Genomic DNA, 18,754 nt, shown 5'->3' on the forward strand with positions numbered 1-18,754 from the left:
TATATAAATGCCTTATGACTGTTGTACATACGTTGTCAAGTATAGCGAAGAATAAATGGCACAAGATCATTTTTGTACACTTTAATATTAAAATTCTTTGAAAAGATTCAGCCAAGTTTGATCCCTGCTATTTTCCATTTTCATATACCATGATGCTTCCTGGTCCTAGCACAAAGTGATCACAGAAGAGGTTCGTTTTCCAGCTCAGATGAAAGCAGAAAGCTTGAAAGTGTTTTCAAGGAAAGTGTGTTAACTTGAGATTTCTTTTCCATTTTGGCAGTATCAAGTAGCTTGGAAGATTTGTATAACCTTGCAGACCTAGGGCACTTATCAGAGCCTTTTGGGCCCCACTGTCACTAATCCTTAGTGCTCTAGGGGTGCAAGGAACAATATCATGCTTGATTCCAAGTGTCTGGGTATTCTAAAAGCTCTTTCAGTTCAGTTCATCTCAATGGATTCTGTTGTAATGTGAATATTATTTAAAATCTACATGGTGAGACTATCTCAGAAGCATTAGTAAATGTTCTGTAGGCCAGGGAACAGTCCTGGGAATGGATAATCAAATAGTTCTTTTCCATCTTCTACTTCTACGATGGTGAGATAAGCACGGAAGGTATTTTTCCACTCAGAGAGTAACCACTTCACTCTTCCCAGGATAGGATAGGCATTCTATTTTTCAATATGAATTCAATGCATTATGTCTCGGGCTCCATTTTTAGTATTTGCTGAGAGACAGGGTTGGTGGGTGATGCTAGAGAAATTTTAGCCAAGTTCATAACAACACAAGGCACTAAATTTGGCACTCATTTGCACCAGGGAAAATGTGAAGTGACATCAGCAGTTATTCCTGGTTTAGGCCTCAACCCAGTTTATGTGATTAGTCAACGGTTACATTAATGTTTAACATGCGCTTATTGCAACATTGGTGCTATCAGACCAATGTAACTGACACTAAAATCTGGCCCATTATCTGTCAGGTGAAACCTAAAAGTTTAGGTGCCTTTCTCCTGGAAATGAAGGTGCATGGAGCACATTTTGTAAGGGTAGGAGCCTGTCATTCCAAAGTCCCTTGACATTTTCCCTTCCCCATCCTTTCATTGTTGTGCAGCCTGTAAGCCTCCACCCATGAAATGGTTGCATCTCTGGTTAAATTGCGTTAAATGATCGCTGCAGGCATAAAAGTCTCATTCTGATCCTACAAACTCAGCTCATAGTTCACAGCTTGAGCTACACCACCAGGCCAATCTTCAGAGACACACAGGGCCACCATATCTCCTGAGGTGGGACTCAATTCCTGAGAGTAATCAAACAGTGGCCGCAGAGCCACTAAAGTACTCCCATTCCCAAGGGTTTCCATGTCTCCACCCCCTCAACGTATGGTAGCTGAGCTATTTCCAGGTGACAAAGAGTGACTGTCATTGGCTCCAGTTCAGGAAGCCATCCCTCTTTAGGGCTTGAGTGCTGTCCTGAGTAGGGATGGACTTAAGCATGAATATGTCACGGAATGTTATATGGCCTGTAAGTCCTCAGAACATCAGTCTTACCTCCCATCCAAAAGTTGGTGGCTCCATTAGTGCAGCTCCCCTAGGACCAAGCTAATCATTGTCTCAGAACTGCATTACTTCCAGATCACCAGCACGGGAGGTATAGCCCTTCCAAAATAGAGTCAAGTAATATTTCAACTACAAGTGTCCAGTTTGCCCATGTGAGGCATTTCCTAGTAAGTAAATTAGGGGAAGATTGTTTTTAAAGGCATGTAGTGAAGTTAGACGCCCCACTCCTATTGACTGTCTGTGAGGGTTAGACCCCTAGCTCTCCTTTTGCGTTTTTGAAAATTGCCCCTAAATTATTGATGATTATGACAGGAGGGTAGTTTTTTTAAAGATCACTAAGGCCTGGGAAAGAGAGGGCCAAATGGGAAAGAGAGGGCCAGGACAGATACAGTTTATATGCTTGGTCCGGAAGCCACTAACTTCAGAAAGGTCTGAGCTAGTTTTTCAGAGGGGAAAGGATGGAGAGGGGAACTGAGCACTCTGTTCTTGTGAGCATCTTTCAACGCCAAGAGCCCTTCTGCAATATTCAGCTTTTGGAGCTGAGAGGATACTAGGAAAATGCAAAAGACTTTTTTTTTCCCCCATCAGTCCCCAGCCCAGCCTGTAATTTGGCAAGATGAATGAAGTGTTTTCGGAGTGTCATCACTTATGCCTCTGGCAGATTTGCTTCCCCAGTCTGCCTTTCGCCTTTTGGACCTGTCACTCAGCCCTTTGGCAGAGCGGGAAGGGAGGAGGAAATCATCTCTTTGCTAATCACCTATCACAAGCAATGAAATTCCGCAGGCTCAGTGCCAGCTAGGTACATTTCAAAGGGAAATGGGGGGGAGCAAAGTGTCACTCAAGGCAGATATTTATGAAAGATGACAGTTTGCAAATATCTCAATCTTGGACAAGGCTGCTCCAGTGACACAGAGGAGTGTTGCAAAATTGGAAGAGTCAGCAGCCAACATTTATTTCATCAGGACCTGTCCAATCTTCGGTGATCGCTTGACAGTCTGGGGATTGCTGGCACAAGCAGGCCTCTTTCTATTGGTTGTTTTCATTTAGTTTGCATGGATCAGTCTAAAGAGGTGTAATAAATATGTAAAGAAAGATAAAAGGAACAGTTTTGCAAAGCTGCGTCCTTGGCGGAAGAACCAGCACAAAGCTGTGATACCCTTCTTAGCTATGCCAAATAGGACGACTAGTAATTACATTTCTATTGATTGTTACTGTGTGGGAACAATGAGCCATAGACTTTATTGCAATTGTGGGAGACACCCCTCAACTTTGAGACTCTCGGCATTAATACCAACAAATAGCATGGGGGTGTGTATGACTTTTCTTTTACCCCCAACTATTGATATACTTCTCAGGAGAAAGCCTCAAAAGGAAATGATACGTAACGTGTGTTATCTCTTCATAAGGACTGGAGCTGAGTGTGAATGCCTCAAAAATAGATTCCTGCCAACATTTGTTGGAATAAATCAAACACAAATATGTTTGTCCGCTTTGCCTTTCTTTTCTATTTGTTTTCTGTGCGTATTCTGGGGAACGAGTATTTGGGGGAAATAATGAAAGAGAGGGATTATTGGAAAAACGTGAACTTTGTACTCATCGGTGTGAACATCTCACAGGAAACCTGATGCTCACAGTTCCAATCCAGGGACTCTTATCAGGTGATCTATTCATATACTTGTTGTCCTTTCTTCTATCACCAGTGTTCCATTTCCTTTCTCTGTCTCTCCCTCTGTCACACATGCACACACATCCCTCCGGTGAGCAGTAGCAGAATTCTGGGGCCTTGCAGGTTGGCTTCCAGTGGAAAAGAAATCAGTGACACAGAGCTTGGATAGAGTCCGGTGGTATCTGACTTTATCCTCACACAGACACCAGCCCCGGGACACAGGTCATCACAGATAGGCAGGCAGCAAGGGAGAAGGAGGAAAGATCACTGGGGCCTGGGAAACAGAGGGACAAAAGGGAATGAGAGGGCCAGGACAGATGAGAGTGGAGGAGATTAAATATAGAGCAAATTTGTGTGCTAGGAAATAGGTTCATGCCTAGATGGTGGAAAAGGGAGATGCCCGCAAGAGGATCACTCTCCTCAGATCATAGAATCATAGAAGATTAGGGTTGGAAGGGACCTCAGGAGGTCATCTAGTCCAACCCCCTGCTTGAAGCAGGACCAATCCCCAATTTTTGCCCCAGATCCCTAAATGGCCCCCTCAAGGATTGAACTCACAACCCTAGGTTTAGCAGGCCAATGCTCAAACCACAGATGTGGAACATTCTATTAAAACTTGTGAGAAGATCTGCCAAAGGGAAAAATATATTACTGCTCTGAAGTAGTAGTTCCATAAGACTTCTTGTGTAAGCTTCAGAATTGTAAATAAGTCCTTTTTCTCTTACTGTTACTAGGTGTAACAATACAAACCGGCCCCTGATTCTTTAAGATTTCTGGCTGATGTTTCTGGAAAGTTGTATTTCTGATCTCAGGGCGTATGTAACTACGTCTTAATTATTCCTGTTGTTTTACCCATCCATGGCATGCACTAACTGAAAGGACAGCAAAACAAAAAAAAAAATTGGTTGCCTTCAAGAAAAATGGGCCAACAGATTAAATTCCTTTCTGCAGTGGACTGAGCGAACACGACAGCAACTGGAGTTTCTAAAATGCTGCATTTGAAAGGCCTAGTAAATGCACTCATTGACAGCAGCAGAGAATAAATGCAACTAGTTAGCACGACAACTGGAATTTCTTGGGGAAGTCTTTTTTATTATTGCTATAATTAGCAATGAATTGTAGATGATAAGATTATTCTAACTATCTCAATACTAGCCATTTTTTATTGTCATATGTAAGGTCTAAGTGATTTAGCTACTATGGTAGAGTGTTTCTTCTCAACTGATACACTAAGGACTCTGTGTGTGTGTGAGAGAGAGAGAGAAAGAGTCACTCACAGAAAAGTATATGCGGATGGAGGTGGATTCTGTTAGCAGAATGCAAAACTGCTCTTCTGTTTTAGGTTTTTAACAATTCTAGATTGAGACGTGCTATGAAAGGCAGCCTAATCACAGCATCCTCTGTAATTACAAAGGGCAGAAAACCATTCAAAAGAAATTGAAGGAATCTTAAATATAAATAAAAAATAAGAATAACTGAAAACCTAACACAAAGTTGCCATCTTGATAGTATGATGATCTAGGACCAGTACTGTAATCATTATTCAGTCCTTACTTAGAAAAAAAAAATCCCATTGATTTCAATAGGATATTGGGCTCTGGGGATTTGTTTGCCTCTGGAAAACTCATCAAGTAGAATTTAAAGACCTGATTTTTGAGTGGACAGAATCCCAAGGCAACCTACAAAAATGTACATGTAGTTACTGCAATTTCACATTCAAATGGCTAATTGCCTGCCTCCCTGGCCATGTGTGTATTCAAATAACCAATTTGCATGGGCCATTATAAGAATTGCGTACACCAGTTAGGCACACAACCGTGCATACATTTTCACACAGGGACCTAGACTAGTGATGTTTTGCAAATCAAACCCTCAGAGTTGCTCGAAGGTAAGCTGTATAATTTTGAATGAGCTGAGGAAGGGCTTATAATTTCCAACCAAACTTTCCCCAGAGGTTAGATGTTTTCAAGCTTTTTCATGATATGGTCTACAAGGAAGATTGTCTCATGGACACCGTCACTTCTATTCATGACTGCAGACAATCTTTACTGCCATTGCCTGAATAATATCCCTTTAGCAACCACAGCAATTGCTCAGATGGGAAAAATAATACTTAAAGAATGTTTTACTTCTTTTGATGTGCATGCATAGCTGAAAGCAAGGAGAGCAGGCAGCTCCTTGTGACTAGACACTCCATCACTAGCAAGTTCTTCATGGACTGCTGGCAGCCCATGACTAAAGTTTGGGAACCATCAGCCGGAGAACATTATCAAGAGAAAAGGAAGAACTGTGACGTTCTTAAAGCTCTGGTTATTGGAGCTGGCCCACACTTCTGGAGGCACAAAGAAAGAGCCCTCCCATATACATGCACAAACCCCATTCATGGATACTGACAGACAGAGTTGGCTACTGTCATTATGTCACTTTCCTGTCTGGAGGGGACACATGCAAAGTCATCTCTGGTTGAGGCTGCCAGTTTTGCTCAATGAGGTTTTAGAGGAACTGGGTAAGTGTCCGTTTCTGGTGTGCTGTAATGTCCAGGGGAAATATTTTCTTAGGTTCTTGACCAGGATGTAGGATATGACATGTGGATACTATATTGATCTTGTTGGTCAGTGACCATCTGGAGAGAGATCCGATCTCCGTGCCAGTTGCTGATACCCATTGCTGCTACTGTGGACCAGTATGACACTAGCATGGTCTCCTCCATCAGACATCAACAATTCTCAGCAATTGTTCATCTTCTCCAAGGTACCTCTCATTAGGGTTCTAAATGAATCCGTTGAGGCTAAAACCACATGACTACATCAAATCCCAAATCTACTCTTCTATTTCACTCAGACCCCAAATATTGCAAAGCCCCCTGTGCATCTTCTGCCAGTATGATTCTCTTCCTTTCCTTAGCATGCATAAAACTGCTCCAGAGCCCATGATAACAGATTTATAGAAAACTCTGTGTGTGTGTCCATCCGCCTGTCTCAGAACCAGCAAGCCTTTGTATCACATTCATAAGCCCTTGGCCCTTTGAAATTCCTCCTATCTGCAGGAAATAAGAGTCCATTTTCTGAAAGAACTTGGAGTTATTCACCCCAGAGGTCAGGAATTCCCATACAGTTCAGGAAGAATATTGTCTCCCTCTCTGAATATCACTTTTCCTACTGTTAATCCCTCAGAGTTTTTATTGTAGAATGAATAATAGATTAATCATTCCTCTGTGTGCAATGCTGGGGCCCTCTAATGTCACAGATTATTTTATATTGAATAAATAGTGTTGCTAGGTTGATATGTTTAAGGCAAATGAGATGTTTGGTATCCAAGAAGCCAGTTAACAAGATCCATTTTCTTCCATTGACTTCCACTCACATATTAATGAAGTTCAAAAATGTCTTTTCTGTGTGTATCAGATTAAGTATGCCTTTGTTATTCCCAAGAAGCATGCAAATATTTGCTCCATTTGTATTTGTATTATGTGTCACTGAAGCTAAACCTTCAAAAAGGGAATAAATACCATATCCATTAAGCCACTTAAGAGGGTGAGTTTTGCAAAAAAATATGATGCAGTGGTTGCCATGGCAATCATCCACATTTGGGGAATTGTGTGGCATCAAATCCAGCGTAGAATGCTAGACGAGAAAAATGGACCTGTCCTCAGGCAGCCATCACCGATGCACACATTTAGAAAGTTTCCGTGAGTGAATAGGTACTGTATTGAATGGTAATTGGAGAGAGTACTAGTGGGTATATGCAATACAAACTGGAGAACGCTAAGAGAAAGTGTAGGGAAGGAAGAAGGAGATAAGAAAGACAAGATTAGGGGATACTCTTCGAAAGCTGTCCTGCAAAGGGGGAGAAAAATGGATTTGTGCCTTCTCCCCCTACTTTATAATGAATAACAACGTCCCGAAAGGTTGTTTTGTTGTTCCTATCCTAACCCCATTCCCTCTCACCACCACCCCAAGTTATATTTTCTGGTCTTGTTGTCTTTATTTTTGCCAGAAGTCTCTATAAATGATTGGAGAACTTTTAGGACCAAGGCTTCAGCGAGACACCTTGCAACTGAAGCCTAATTAATTAAGAGGGGAAGTGATTTTTATTCCACCTGCTTAAAATCCTATCAGCTACATCTATGAGAACTCCAACGAATCTGCCAGCAAAAACAAAGAAGACCAGACTTGATTATTCTATTTGGTACTGTACAGGTTCTTATACTGCATTCATCACCATAGTATCTGAGTGTCTTCCAGTAATGCATGAAGCAACATGACAACACATCTGTCACATGATATTTGTCATCCTCTCAGGAGCGGTATGTACAGTAGAGTTTCTTGTTTAGGTAGGTAGGGGTTTGTCAGTTTGCTTTGTTTGGGCTTTTTTTTAAATAGACCCTTTGCTATGTATTTATGGTAGAGAAGGCATGGTCTTGCACTTGGAACAGAAGGTGGTGAGATTTGTGATGGTCCTTAGTCCCTGGAGGAATTCAATCCACTGTCTCAGCCTGGGCCCAGAGAAAGTTCTGTTTCCCGCACAGACAAGCTTTAGCCTTATTCTAAAGGTTCCCTTGTGTCAGAGAAGAGTAGCTCTCAACCAGTCTTCATTCTGGAGCATGAGGCTCTTTTAGATATCCTGGGCCCAGATAAGAACCGAGACCTTGACGTTGATTTGAAATTCTGTGTGAAGTCCGGGTAGGGTGTGGAGGACAGGTCTGGTGTGCTCATGGTAGCCTGTGTTGCTGAAGAGGCACCCTGCAGTTGTTCTGTACCAGTTGTTGTTCCTGATGTTTTTAAACTAAAAAAAAAAAAACAGAACAAAAGCTTAAACAAATTACTTTGTGTTTTTATATAATATAAAGAAGCAGCAGCAAGAAGGAACAAACGCATTTTTTGTTCCTTTGCTGATCATCTTTAAAGAAATCTTACTAACTGCTTGCTTGCTTGCTTCAGTCAAAATGCAATAGGCAGAAGATGGACAGATTACCTGTGATAGAAATTGGGATATGTATATTTCTCTGGGATCTTGGAAACACAGTGGCCGTTTTACCGGGGTGCTTAAGGAAAATATTGCAGCATGACTGCTTGTTTTATATCTTTAAGTTTCAAAGTGTTGTATAATTTTTGTGCACAGGGAGGTGAATTGAATTAAAGAAAACCAATAAACATACATTTAAAAAAATACAGTAATAAGTACCATGTGAAATCAATTGAATTTGGGCTAGATTCACAAGGGGATTTAGGCGTGGTTATGCCGATCGTTGCCGCAGCCTAACTTTTAGGCGCCTAGAAAATCACTAGGATTCACAAAGCCTGAGTTAGGCACCTCGCTTCCCTACACACGGCACCTTAGAATGGGATTCACAAAAGCCAGCATGTTAGGGGCTCCTCGCCTAAGCTAGCCAATGGGAGATGCCAAACTGAGGGGCGGGGAGTGTGAAGCCCTGCCCCTCTATGGGAGATAGGCGCTTAAGTCTGGGCTGCAGGGAAGCACCTCCCCCTATTTGGGATTCCCAGCTGCAAACCCTCTCTTGGTATGAGATGCCTACACTGTTTTAGCAAGAAGTTTTGGAGGGGTGACTCCCTCATAGCTTTTAGCCCTGTGGTTAGGGTCCTCACCTGGGAGCTGGGAGACCCCCTGGTTCAGCTCCAGCTGATGGAGAAGGGGTTTGAACTGGGCACTGCTACCTCTGACTCACTGCTACTGAAGCTGATCCACTGTGGAACAATAATGAAAGACTCATTTGCCTCTGTGCTTCCTAGTTCTGTCTGAAAACAGAAATTCCAAATACCCCAAGAGGAGCTTTTCTTATGTTATTTCTGGCCTGATGACTAATGGAAAGTACCCAATATTCTGTGAGGAGTTTGTTTTATTAGATTTTCCAGCCCATTTTGTTACACCCAGTGCTAAAGACAACCCAGAACACAAATCAAATTTGTATCTTCTTTTGGTCTGATAGAGCTGTCTTGTGCCAAGATCATGCGTCTTCCTAGCCTGGGGCTTTTCTATGTTGAGATATGCAAACATAGCCTATTGCATAATGGGTGGTATGGTTGATTTTTGTTTGGTTTTGTTTTAAGACTAATATCTACTAAAGGGCTTCAGATGAGACTACCGAATGCCAGTTTCGTTGTAGCCTCGGGATTTGAAATCAAGTCTCTGGAGTTTAAAGGCTGATGTAGGAACCCTCTGGTCCATTTAGCCTGCTTCTTCCATAGTCTGAACTTTAAAAAAAAATCAAAGCCTGTAACATTAGAAGGGGGCCCTAATTAAGACCCTGAATCCAATCCTCTAAACCTAATTGTGGCTCTGCTTTCTTTAGATGGCCTCTATTGTCTTTATAAAGGGATGGACTAAAACCCCAGATATTAACCCTCCACAACTTTGGGGTGTTTGAAATCTGGATCCAAACTGTGTGACTTAAGTCCATCTCCAGTCACAATGCATTTGCTTGGGCCACGAGCACAGAGTAATATGAAAATGTACATTTCAATTGCATAGTATGTTTTATTCGTGATGACTAGGCGTCTTTGGGGTACCTATGAGTAATTAGCAGCTAATGAAAGCCAGGCACACAGGACACTATTTCTAATGGTTGTAAGCATTTATCCCACCCTGGACGGCATTCATTTCACATAGGTATAAAAGGATAATTATGCAGGAAGAAAATAGAGCTTGTATTATTTATTCCAGGGAAAAGGAGGCTGTTAGAGCTTTGATTTTACAAACAGGATCACCTGTATGCAGCTACTTCAGTCTACTTCAAAGAGGCACAGAGTATGGAGCCCTGGTTCTGAGACACTTAGAAATTCTATGATGCAGGTGGGCCAATCAATAGGCAGATAGATGCATGCGGAGAGGTTATGCTGCAGATGAGGTAGGCACAGACTATTTTAGTTCGCATCTTTTCTGTACCTACAGAAAGTCCGCTTGAGTCAAATGTAACTGCACAGATGAATGGAAGGGGGAGGGCAAGGCTGGCTAATTGAAAACTGGGAGGACTCTGCAACCACCATTACATGAAATGTGAGACCTGTAATGTGGCGGAAACAAGGCAACGCCTGGTGTAAGCAGTTAATTGTGTTGTACGGTGGCATGTTAGACCAGCACACTCTGTTAGAACCTGATCCACAGCCTCGCCGTTCTCTCTGTGACTTGGGTTACAGAGATGCCCATCTGGGGGAGGGTGTCTGTTTGGGGGACTCTGCTTGCATCAGCCTGAACATTTCCTTCACGTGATGTGCCTTTATCACACTCCTGCAGCTCAGTGGCTCCAGTTATTTTTACTAATGCACGGCAGTGATTTGTTAAAAGAGAATATATTTAATTCAAGATGTGCTCAGGCTTTTAACATAAAAGCCCAGCTAGTCTTTACATATAAAGGGTGAGATTTGTCTTCTAACGTCAGTGTCAGCGTGAGGCCAGCCGTACTGATTTCCATAAACAGCTTTCAGAGTCCTTGTATTATTTTTGGGGTGATGGGGGGAGTAAGATATCTAACCTTGGGAAGGGAGGATCCTTCTCTGTAGACTTAATGAAATCATAGGGTAATGATTTTCCTTTCCATCCCTAAGAAGACTCACTGCAGTTGTTTACTGGAGGATTGGGACTGTACAGTAGCAGTAATCACATACAGAAAAATAAATTGAAAGATGACACTATCCCTCCTCCCTATTGTATCATTGTCTCTAAACACAACAGTGATGTCAAAGGTTAAGGTAATACTGATCTTGTATTCTAGTGTAGTCCTAAATGCTCATCTGATTCATGTCTTTCAATGTTCCTGGTTTTAAAATAGCTGGTATAGTTTTAGGGGAATTACTTTTTTTTTTCTCTCTGAAGTTCTGCATTGCAAAACCTCCAGCCCTAAAGATTGATTTTAAAACGTACAAGGGGCACTTTGTAAAAGTTACAAAGAAATGTTTTCCCCTTTTCATCCATATTGCCAAATCTAGGTCTGTTACAAAAGGATAGGGAGAACCAGTGTCTATTTGCAATACAGGTGATGAATCTGAATGAAGTTTTCAATAATAGAGGGCTGCAGAACATCTCAAACATATGCAGGTCACGCAAACTAACACTGAGTTTTGCCTGCATTCAGCAGCCAGTGGAAGTTTACTTGAATTGTATTTGGGGTTATTAGGGATGAATAAAAATATTTTTCTCTCTGGGCATCCCAGAGTTGCAGTTCACTGTTGGCTTTCAAGTAGAACCATGTTTTCTTGGGCAGGTCATGTGCTAGTTTCCAATATGGGTAGTAATCCCACCTTGCTTCCTCTGTACCCGTAGGAAACAACATGAATGTGCACAGAATCCTGCAGCACAAACCTTGCCAATAAGCTCACAGTGGGAGAACAAGGTTCACTCGAACCGGGAGCTTTTCAAACGTCCGGGCCTGAGAACCTATGAAAATCATTTCTTTTAGGCAGAATTCTTGAAGTGTTTTTCTAAGTGCATTCGTAGGTCCTCACCCAGCTCTGCTAGTAATGAAGAACAAGCTAGGTGGCTTTCCCTTAAACTTAGTGCACCCAGCCTAAGTGGCTGCACTTCCTGACTCCATGTCTTGTGTGTATACCAGAGGCAGACAACTGAATAACTGTACAACAGAGAGCCTCTACCAAGGCTATGGCATTACAACTGGAGACGCACACTGAATCTTTTACAGTTGAGTCCTAGTCATGTCATTGCTCTCCTTTAACATGCCTATGTTTTCTGCAGAGGCACTGAGGCAGATAAGAGCAACCCTAATATAAGAGGTGTGCTCCAGTAATGGTCTGAGTCCAGGACTGGTAGCCATGAGCTTTTGAGTTCTAACATGACTCTGACTTTATGACTTTCTCTGTGTGGCTATGGAAAAGTCACAGGCTAAATCCTGGAAATGTGCTGGAAATGGCCACCTTGATTATCACTTCAAAAGGTTTTCTCTCCCCCCACCCCATTCTCCTGCTGGAAATAGCTCATCTTAAGTGATCACTCTCCTTACAATGTGTATGATAAACACACATTTTTTCATGGTCTGTGTGTATATAAATCTCTTCATTGTATTTTCCACTTTATGCATCCGATGAAGTGAGCTGTAGCTCACGAAAGCTTATGCTCAAATAAATTGGTTAGTCTCTAAGGTGCCACAAGTACTCCTTTTCTTTTTGCGAATACAGACTAACACGGCTGCTACTCTGAAACCAGGCTAAACCCAGTTCCCAGCCTGGCACATTTGCCTAGGATTCAGCTCAAAAGAATCCTCCCATCATGGCATGTGGAGGCTATGGAGCTACTTCGCAAAGGCCTGTAGACGTCTTTGCTCATCTTCCTCAAAAATCTGCAATGCCCTGTGTTTTCTCAGACACCTGCAGGCTGTTGCACTGGAGGATTGTACTGCTCCAAAGTGGCCCTTTGCAGCTGTGGAGGATAGGATGGATTTTACCTCAGATGTCTCTGCTTCAGTTCCCCAATCTGTGAAATGAGGAGAAGAATACTGACCAACCTGACAGGGTAGAATAATAAGTGTTGTTAACTTCTAATGCAATCAGGTACTGATAACATTGTGTGTAGGCTTTAGATCTTGAAATTCTATCTACCTACTGGTTTCTTAATATGGTACACAATGTAGTACACATTAAAATATGGAAGCAATGGGCGGATGCATTGCCTATCAGAGCCTAACAAGAAACAGAAATAAAATGTTTATTTGGGTCAAAATTCAAATGAAAAAAAAAAAGTCAGTGAATAACCACCAGGTTCTTCCTCTAACTTCTCACATGTATAACAAATTTATAGGTAGGAACAAACTATGGGACACTCCATGCCATGTGGAATGCTTGAATGCATGATTGTAAATTATCCATGATGCAACCATAAGCACTAAAAATTAGCCACTATAAGGCTGCCGACAAAGAATAAAGTATATGCTCTCCCCATGTGGTTTTTCAAAAATGAATTATGCCATTAAGTGCCAAGAAGAAAATTAGCTATGAGCTTTTAAATTTAAAATGATCCCCTTTTTAATTGTAAAACAGTGGCACTTAACTGCTATTGATCCAACAGAGACACATTTGGGAACAGGGTCACCATAACTGTTAATATTCACTGCTTAGTGAAAGAGCATCAAAGGACATTTTAATGTCACAGACTTTCTCGGGGAGTTTTTAAAGAAAGCTTAAATCGGCCAGCCTATGAATGAAAAGGACATGAGGCACACAAATGTAGAAACAAATGTGATAACAATTTTCTGCTAATCAAATTGTAACTCAGGATTGATTTTTAGGCAAAAATTCATGTCATATAGATTTCCAAGCCCTGCCGACATTTAAAAAATCAGAGTATGTATTTTCTAGAGACTGGGACTTTAAAAATACAGTTGTCAGAGAGGGAACATTTATTTACTTCTGAAGACATAAGTGACAGCAAATTCTCATCTGCTAGCTTTGTTTGGACTGCTCTGACACGATGGGACTAGAAGTGGGCCTAGAAATTGAACTATCTTGGGGTATTTTTTCTGAGGGTTCAGAAGATTTTTAATCCATACTTCAGCACAACAAAAAAATTAATCAAAAAGAATGACAGGACACCAAGAGATATCTTGGTAACAGAGCAGCATTGAACATACTATGTTGGGGAAGAAGCAAGTCAAGGCTGAGATTTTCAAAACTGACTAGTTATTTTGGGTGCCTAATTTGAGAAACCTTAAAAGAGCCTTATCTTTAGAAAATGTTCCACAATCTCAATCTCATTATACAGTGCATTATACACAGAGCAGAAGCAGCTGATGACTGATCTAGTCCTCTGAAAGGAATGATTTATACAATAAATTGCAAGGTGATAAAATGAGTAACCAGATTATAAATTCATGATTCAGCAGTTTTAATTGTAAGTAATGAAAAGATAAATATTATTTAATTAGGTAATGTTTCAAGCATTTGGGGCAGGCATGTTTGTAATGCAGGCTGTATTTCATTACTGATTTGCCTTCCACTCTAATCTGTTTACCTTTGGGTCTCTTGTCCATGAAGAAATTATCCAGAGGGTCCAGTCTTGTGAGATGCTGAGCAAACTTCTCTACCCCTCAGATCAGAGGGACTGGTTGGTCCCTGGTTAAAGCACTGGCCTTGGGACTAAGGAGATCTATGTGTAATTCTTGGAACTGCCACAAACTTCCTTTGTGACTTTGGACAAGTCACTTACAGTCAGAATTACTTACAGACAAAGAATTACAAAATCTTTTCCAAAAATCTAGTTATTTATTCTGGGCCCAAGTAGAAGCTGAGTTCTTTTGAAATCTAGTCCTTCATCTCTCTGGCCTCAGTTCAACAGTCCACTCCTATTCAGCAGAACACTTAAAGCATGTGCTTAATGTTAAGCATGTACATAAGTCCCATTGACTTCAGTGGACCTTAAAGTTAAGCAGGTGCTTATTAAATTTATTGCTAAACAAGGCAGTACCATTGGCCGAGGGAGATACTATGAATTGTGTTATGCATGAGGTCAAACTGGCCTTAAAATCTATTAATTTATGCTTAACTGTTTTGCTGAATTGGTCTTTAGTTCTCCATTTGTAAAATAGAGTGTGATAGATATGGCAACGTCCTGCAGTATTCTTGAAAACTCTTACTGAATTAAGTATAAATATCTTTGGAGTCCATTGTATTAAATGCACAGGTTATGTATTATTGTGAGCCTTGAGGAAGTGCTATGAACTTCAAAAGGCTATAGTGAACAATGGGCCAGCAAGAATGGATTTTTGGACAAACCGTGTCAAGTGGTTTGAATGGGGGATCTCTAGAAGGAGGTGAATGCAAATTCCCACCTCTGGTTATATAAAAGCCCAGCCTTTTGAAGCTACACCCTGAAGGGGGAACCACTGTCTAACTGTTCCTGGACTCTGAAGATCAAAGGCCCAAGCTGTATAAAGGAAAGACTCACCTATGCTTGGGTGTTCTAGTTCTGAGTTAAAGCTGTTATGAACTTGTATGTACAAGGGGAAAAAAAACCTGGTGAGGTTTGAAGGACTGACTCCTACCAGAATCCCTGCTGGAGTTGTGGGGTAGGGGTGATCTCTGGTAAGCTCATTAACATGTGTGTAGGTTCTTTTATTTTAATGTTTTCTCTGTAATACTTTCACCTTAAGAATAAATGTGCTTGCTTGGAAAGAGCTGTGTGGAAACTCATAGCTGCTGGCAATGATGCTGTTCATAGCCTTCAAAGAGTCAGCAAAATGCAGATATTGGCCAGGTAAGGCAGTCTGGCTTTCTGGGAATAACACAGAGTAAGGCAGGGGAATGTGCAGCCTGGAAAAACCCTGGTCAAGAGAGAGTGAGGCGCATGTCTCTGCCCGAGATAGGTGATGGCTGGGAGCCAGAAATCTAAAAGAGGGTGCCCTTGTTGGATCACAGAATGGGAATAAAGGAGCGGTTGTCCTGAACGGTGACTTGGAGTAATCCTTCCTCCACCCCTTATCTATCTAGATAGTAAACTCTTTTGGGCAGGGACTGTCTCTTCCTAGCACCTAGCAGAACAGGGACTCAATCTTAAATGAGGCATCCGATAATTCACCATAATACAAACCGTGCTAATAATAAAAGGACATTCAGACCTAGCCAGATCAGGCCCTTATGCTGCAATCATTTCATCAAGCCAAACAATCACTGTTTACATCACCCGTAACTGAGAAGAGGGGATGTAATTTATGGCGCTGTATTTGGGTTTTGTGTGTTTGTAGCATGCTTTGATTCTCTACTTGAACTAGGCATCAGGTGTTCTAGGTCCTAGCCCCAGCTCTGCCACACCTGTTTTGTATCCTTGGGCAAGTCACTTCACCTCTCTGTGCTTCTGCTTCTTCTCAGACCCTCTGTCATTCTTGCCTAGTTAGACTGTAAACTCTTCAGGGCAGAGACTATCTCCTCCCAAAGGTTTGAGCAGCACCTAGCACAACGGTGCTTTCATAGTACAAAAAAGCAAATAATAACAACAGTCTGCTTATTGCGTATTGCAACACACATAGGGGAGAAAAGGGAAGCCAAAAATCACAAGAAGGGTGGGGGCGGGAGGGGGGGACACTAAATCTGCCCCTTTTTAACAATTACTCCTTCAAGTATTACACTGAAATGATCAGAAATCAGTTTCTTAAAAGCAGCAGCAACAACAGCAACAACCCCATAGCTGAAAATGATTCGATCTGATTAGGGAAGTTTCTTCCGTTTAAAAAAATAAATAAATAAAACAAGGCTAATTGCTATGCAAGAGAAATGGCTTCCTGCCACTCAGGGGCAGCTGGGAGAACTCTTTTATCCACAAAGACCTTAAATGAGAACTTGAAGGGGGGATGCTTTTATCCTACAGAATGGAATTTGATAACTAGGCTCTGTACCTCTTTCACTTGGGGGTTATTAGGCCTTTCTCACTCTTGGGATCAGCACAGCGTATGGTATGTGTGTAAGAACAGATAGTTCCTGTCTCTGTTGTGAAGACAGTGTGGTTGTAGGAGCCCTCTTGGGACTCTTATAATGATCAGTACAGAAAACTCAAGTCTGTCCTGGAGCGGGAAAGTGCATCGTTTAATGAAAACGTTGTCCGTTATTAATAGAGTGATGGTAGAACTAAGGAAGAAGCAGGCCTGGGGGGCATTTGGATCTTCAGCTAAGTGTTTCTACTCTGTCTCTCTGTCTTTTTTTCCCCCCTACCCCTGGAAAAGAGCAGTTACAGTAACCTGAAGGAAGAGATACAATCAAGAGATAGCCTGGAGCAAGAAAAGGTCTCTGTTGTTTTTCAGCGAGGTCATTTGTAGTTCACAAAGCAAGGTCAGACAGATGAGACTGCTGTAGGCACTACATGCAGTCACTATCACTAAAAGTTAAATTTTCATATTTTTATATGTCTCAATGTATTTCATTGGGGGCTGAGTGGGTCTGTTATTACAAAGCATCTTATCAGCTGTATTGTCTATAACAAGCAAATATGTTTCCGTGACTTCCAGAGATTTGTTTTGTTAATCATGCACTGTGAAATCAAATAGTAATCGAACAGGAAAGGGTTTGCATGGAATATTAACCTATAAACTAAGAGAAAGATAGGATGAGATGATGCAGCTTCCTCCAACTCACTGTGTGATCATTGGTATTAGCATCAAGTACTTTTTTATTTTTATTTTTTTGACTGGGGAGGCGAGGGGATTTCCACAAATCCATAGGCTGGAGAGCAGCTATTTATAGAGACACTTGTGTAATAAGGGTTTAAATTATTCAAAAGCCGTATCGGTCTCTACATACAGTAAGGGCACAGTACAGTGTATCCATTTTTCTGAAATCATCTGTACTCAACAAAGGTGTATGTGTGTGTGTGTGTGTGCGCGTGCGTACGTGTGTGAAGTAAACAAATTTTTGACATTCATTTGCTCGGGGGAAGGGAAGAGGGATCACTTTATGGAAGATATCATGCTCTATATGAATACCTTCTTTTGGGACATCTTTTTGGCCATTTTTAAATGCAGTTCCCAATCTACATGCCCTTGGCTCTCACTCCCACCCCTCTGTGCGAGAGTGATAAAAAAACACAGTGAATTGCTGATGGCTGAACTTGTGGGCAACAGATGTGTTTGAAATAGTTTATTTCCTCTTTAAAAGCTCAGTCCTTCAAGGTGCTGAGCGCTGGAGCCTGATCTGGTAAAGCTCATGCATAACTTTAAGCATAGTAAATCTTAAATCTCTTGCAGGTCAGCCCTTGCAGGATTGAGTCCTCAAAGAAAATTAGATTTGTTTTTTGTTGTTGTTTTTTTAAAAAAGATGTGTTCTACACTTTCAAATGCTTTGGTGAATAGGAATGGATTTATGCACATACTTGTATGCTTAAAGTTAAGCATGGGCTTAAGTGCTTTGATCACACTGCAGGATTCAGGCCAAATTACATAGGGCCAGATTCTTATACTCTTACTCTTTGATTTCAAAGAGACTCCTCAAGGAGTAAGGTACCACTCATTGTCACTAAGGGTTTCTATGGGAGGTTTTTGGCTTTGGGATTTTTGGGACAGGTTTATTATTAAACAGCTGTCTGTCATGTTGCAAATACTGTAAATGCACTGGACCACACAGTCTTGAGAATGATCTCCATGTAGTGCCAGACTGTGCCACCCTTTCTAATGTCAGTGAGCACTAAAGTATTTCCATTGGACTTACTCACATGAGTAAGTGCTCCCAAGCCAGACTAACCATTGCACAGTTAAGTCCACACTAGTTTGATTTATATTAACTCTCCATAGGAGTGCTCCACCGTGAGCCTCCAACTATACACTGAAAATGTTCTCAAAATGTAATTTCAAACTCTCTTAAAACTCTAAGCAAAAACAATAGATAGAAGAGTCCAATGTAGAACGTAGGGGAGGAGCACAATGTGAAGGAATAAAAAGGCTTTGTGCGGAAAATTAGTGAAGTGTCATTTCCGGCCTCTCCAGAGGGGTGACGCTTGTGATTGAATTAAAAATGATTTGAGCTTCACAGAATATTAGGCACTCTGGAGAGAGTTATACTTTTTTTCCTCTCAGCTGACAGGGTGGCAGAAT

General features: G+C 41.4%; 2 long non-coding RNA genes across 2 annotated transcripts in view; one reads left to right on the forward strand and one right to left on the reverse strand.

Annotated features, from left to right (window-relative positions):
• The window catches only part of LOC141995365 (uncharacterized), a 187,769-nt gene that overhangs the window by 141,841 nt on the left and 27,174 nt on the right, over window positions 1-18,754 (forward strand). The gene's annotated exons all lie outside the window — the stretch shown is intronic.
• Window positions 7,372-18,754, reverse strand: part of LOC141995366 (uncharacterized) — a 56,445-nt gene continuing 45,062 nt past the window's right edge. Inside the window, exon 4 of the long non-coding RNA XR_012641312.1 lies at window positions 7,372-8,004. This is a non-coding gene — a long non-coding RNA (uncharacterized LOC141995366). The remainder of the gene's footprint in view (window positions 8,005-18,754) is intronic.

This window comes from Natator depressus, chromosome 10 (assembly GCF_965152275.1).
Source record: "Natator depressus isolate rNatDep1 chromosome 10, rNatDep2.hap1, whole genome shotgun sequence".
NCBI lineage: Eukaryota > Metazoa > Chordata > Testudines > Cheloniidae > Natator > Natator depressus.